General features: G+C 33.7%; 1 protein-coding gene across 1 annotated transcript in view; it reads right to left on the reverse strand.

Annotated features, from left to right (window-relative positions):
- The window catches only part of LOC123182632 (O-methyltransferase ZRP4), an 8,054-nt gene that overhangs the window by 1,563 nt on the left and 1,544 nt on the right, over positions 1-4,947 (reverse strand). The window lies entirely within an intron of this gene.

Below are 4,947 nucleotides of genomic sequence, written 5' to 3' on the forward strand. Positions count from 1 at the left end.
ATGCCCGTGCGTTGCAACGGGGAGACAAATAATATGTCAGCATTCCCCACATCCCCGAACACACTGTTCCACATCCTCTATGTGAACACAACACACGATCTATATTGTCGCTTATCCTCCTTCCTGACATCGTCGGCCCGCGAGATCTAGATAATAGTGGGGTTGGTCGCCGTGGTGGCGACCACCCAACTGGTGCCTTTTTTTTCCTCCGGGTCCATCTCCGTCTCAGAGTTGTGGTTGCGTCCTTATTTGGTTGCTACGCGGCGACCTTCAAGGCACGGTTGCTTCGACCACTCTCTCCTACGGTGACGTAACCGGATAGATTACCAATTGGAGTGCACAAATTTTGTTTGATTGGCATAATTATCACATAACCAGGCATGAATGTCCCTTTATTATCAGGGTTTAATCTCTTTGGCTATTTTTGCGCTCACGTGCCCACAATTTTTTATTAATTAGAGCAAAACCAACATATTTTCTTCTATTAGCATGTGCCCATAATTTTTTCAATTATAGGCTATAGCCAACCAGCATATTGTCTTTTATTGGCACGTACAAGTTACCTCCGGCAATAATTTGTGGAGTACCGCGTTCTGCACATGATTCTCGAGACAACTTCCTTATTCTCACACAACCTTGTTATTTCCAGACAACTTAGCGACATATAAAAACTGGTGCGATTTAGTACAAAATTCCAAGGTGGGACTATTCCTATCATAATTGCAAGCTAGCTGAGTTGGCTTTGTCCGTTGACACAATAGGGAAGGTTCATAGTTCAATCCCCTCGCACCCTTAATTTTTTGCTGCTTGTGAGTGTGACAGAAAAAGAAATGCGTGGTAGGCCCAGTTGGGGATAAGCCAAAAAATGGGGAACTACGTGTGGAATGGACGAAACTAAATATATACGTATATTTTTGCTTTTCTTGGGGCAGCTGCGTGGAGCTACTATATGACGCTAGTTGCATCAAATAATGCGTGGAACGCACAACCAATCGCGTCTGGACCAGCTACTGGCAAGCACCGAAATGACCTTTGTTTGCAAGGCACGAGTAATAATTCAGAAAAATGACGGGCTGAACGATCGAACACATGACCTTAAAGACTCGACCACCGTGCTGCTAGCCATGGCAACAAATACCTACTGCTAACCAATGGCCAGCGCGAATATTTAAGAACATATTGCAACGTCAAATTTATAAAAAAAAATAGATTTTCTTAAAAATATGAATTGACAAATATTCTTGGAAAAGTGAATATGTTTTGAAATTACGAATAATGTTTTTAATATTCTGTCCATTTTGCAAAACAAATGATTTTTTTAAACGACATCATTTTCTGAAGACATGAGCTTTTTATGAAAACACACACATTTTTTAAGTTGTGACCGACTTTTGAAAATGGAACATGTTTTGAACATTCAGAACAGTTTTATAAAATGTATTTTTAAATGCAGATATTATTTTGAATTCGTTAACATTTTACTAAAACAAGAATATTTTTTAAATTTGAAATATTTTTCAAACTTATTTTTTTCAAAATCCAAACCATTTTGGAAAACACAAACAGTTATTGCGAAAAAATTGAATATGTTCTGAATTTCAAAAAAAAATTGGATCGAGAAAAAAATATATTTTTTCAAACATTCATAAAAACAGGAACGACAATATTGTAAGTCTGAACATTTTTAAACCAAATTTAAAATATAAAATTCTTAACTTTTTCAAAAGTTTTAGTTAAGAAATAAGGTAAAAATTAAATTTGGAAGAGATAACGTAACGGGCCGGCACAGTATAGGCGTCCTGTGCGAATATCTGACTATCTGCCGCCCCAAGCGTTAAATAGCGTTTTTTCTGCTTCGTGAGGAGGCAAATAACTGGGCTGGCTTGGCTGGGCCACAGCATGTGCACTCGAAAGTACGAAAATCAGGGTTGCTAATAAAGAACAGACGGACGCACAAAAATTTAGTACCACCTTGGATAAAAAATAAATTTCGACGGTGAACGGATGGAAACATTAGTTTCAATTTTTGATGAAACCGTTAAAACCAGAATATTTTTCGAATTTGGAACAATTTTGAAAAATACAAAGATGTTTTAAAACATGAGAATAATTTTTAAAATTTGAACCAATTTGGCACTACAGAAATAAAATGAAATTCCAAACATTTTTGAAATTGGAAAACATTTTGTAATTCGTAAATTTTTACGACATTTGAATAAAATTTGAAATTACGAACTTTTTAATAATCTCGGATTTCGTAAAAATGTAAAAAAATAGACTTGGAATGGGGAAAAAGAGAAAGAAATAGAAAAATATAAAATGAAACAGAACGCAGAAAATAAGTGGGCCGCCATGTCTTGGGCGCCCTATGCGTAGCTTAAACTATTTGCCGCACTGTGCAGGAAATATGATTTGTTTTATTGCTGCTTGGGCAGGAAAACATGGGTCGGCTTTACTGGGCCAGAGCGCGCGCGGCCGACTACAAAATCTGCACAAATCGTTTTTCTTTGCTAACAAACGGATGTACAAAAGTTTAGTACCATCCCGGATAGAAAAACAATCTTTCGGCAGTGAACGGATGAAAAAATTGAAGAAACGCTATTGCTTTATTAGTAGGTATAGATTTTGTGTAAGTCGTAGTTTTTGCCTTTGATTTTTGCTCCTTTTTTTCCTGCCGTTGGTTTGGGCTAGTTGACTGACCACATATTTAGGTCAGTCAATTCAATAACGGGCTGAAGCTCATTACCTTTGCAACCTAGCCCTCCCCTCTCTCCCTTTGTTCTTTTCTGTTTTTATTTATTTCCCTCTGTTTTTGTTTTTCTTTATTATTATTTGGTTTTTTTGTGTGGTTATTCTTGGGATGTTGCGTGAGTGCAAATGTATACGCACATAATATATGTGAAAATGCACATTATATGATTATTCTTTGCATACTACAAAAAATGCAATTTCAGTGTAAAGTTGTGTTCAAGTTTTTTTATTCCATTTTTTGTTCTTAAAAAGTAATACCAATGCGCTAGTTCATTGTTTCTTATGAATCTTCATTGTTTTGATTTTCGTTCTAGTTATTATCTTATTATCTTTCTTCTTTAAGGGTAATACCAATGCCATTAATTCCTTCCTTCTTAGAAAACTTCCTTTTGCGAAAATTCCACTATTATATACTTATTCATACATATTTTTAAAAAGCGCAAAATTTGTGTATATTGTGTGCAAAATTTGTCGTTTTTGTTTTAGATTTTTTTCATTTTCTTTCTTCTTAAAGGGTAACACCAATGCCACTAATTCATTTTTTTAGAAAAACTTATTGGTCTAATTTATTTTAGTTTTTTTAAAGGGTAATACCAAAGTCACTAATTCATTCTTTCTTAGAATTTTTTTTTAGTTTATTTTTCATTTTATATCAATGCTAACAATTCATTCCTTCTAGGATTGTTTCTTCTTTTTGCAAAAAATCCCACTATTATATGCTTATTCTTGCATATTTGGAAACATCGCAACTTTTGTGTATATTCTATGGAAATTTTGTCACTGTGTTTTAAATTTTTTAATTTTTTCTTATTAAATGGTATTACAAATGTCACTAATTCATCCTTCCTTAGAAAACCTCATTATTTGATTTTGTACTAAATCACCAACAATTAATATGGATGGAAGGGAGTAGTTTTTATTTCATTTTCTTTCTTCTTAAAGGGTAATACCAGAACCACTAATTCATTATTTCCAAGATCGTTATTTTGAATTTCTTTTTGAGTTTTATTTCATTTTATTCTTCTTAAGAGGTAGTACCAAAACCACTAATTCATTCTTTCCTAGAAAACTCATTACTTTGCTTATGTTTTAGTTTTATTTCATGTTATTTCTTATTAAAAGGTAATACTAATGCCACTAATTCATTCCTTCTTAGAAAACTTTCTTCTTTTTTTACGAAATCCCACTATTTAAAAAAAGGCAATTTTATATATATATATTTCATTACATTTTTTCTTAAAGGGTAATGCAAGTGCCACTAATTCATTCTTCCTTATAGAATCTCATTGTTTTGATTTTGTTTAGGTTTTATTTCATTTCTTCTTAAAGAGTAATACCAAAGCCACTAACTCTTTCTGTCTTAGAAAACTTCATTATTTTGATTTTTAGTCTTCTTTTGTTTTCTTCTTCTTTAAGGATAATATCAATGCCACTAATGCATTTCTTCTTAGGATACTTCCCCTTTTTGTGAAAATTTCTCTATTATATGCTTATTCTTTCATATTATCAAAAATCACAATTTATGTGTAAATTGTGTCCAAATTTGGCCCTTCTTTGTTTTAATTTATGTTATTTTCTTTCGGCTTGAAGGGTTAGTTTTTTATTTGCTTTTTTTTATTTTGTTTACTGGGAATTGCATGCATGTACTTGGGGTACTCCTATATATCCATCACCAAAGCCCTAGCCGTGGTTTTTTTTCCTTTAAAAAAAGGTGGACTAATGGCAATGCACGTGGGATCCTTACATACATGACATGAGGAGTAGCAAACATGTACTACATGTCGTATTCTGCAAGTAACAAACATGCACTGCATTCCAGCTCCATACTGGTGCGTATGCCTTTTTTTTCGATTAGATGCTTATGCTTTTTTGTCATTGCACACTAGGACCAGTGGTAAAATGGGACGGTGCACCCACGCAAGAAAACATAGCAAAAGACTTTAAAAAATTCTGAAACTTTGTGGGAATGATCATCAACACATGTTATGGGTGCTTGCAAAGTTTGATGGTCAAATAATATTCGAAGAGCTATGTATAAAAAGACAAAATCACTGAAAATTATCAAAATGTGAGTGCACTGTTTGAGCAGATTTTGTATTTTTTTTTCTTTTTTGTACAAAGCTCCTCAAATGTTATTTGACCACCAAACTTTGCAAGCTTCCATAACATGTGTTGCATTTGGCCTCCACATACGTA

The sequence above is a fragment of the Triticum aestivum genome, chromosome 1D (genome assembly GCF_018294505.1).
Source record: "Triticum aestivum cultivar Chinese Spring chromosome 1D, IWGSC CS RefSeq v2.1, whole genome shotgun sequence".
NCBI lineage: Eukaryota > Viridiplantae > Streptophyta > Magnoliopsida > Poales > Poaceae > Triticum > Triticum aestivum.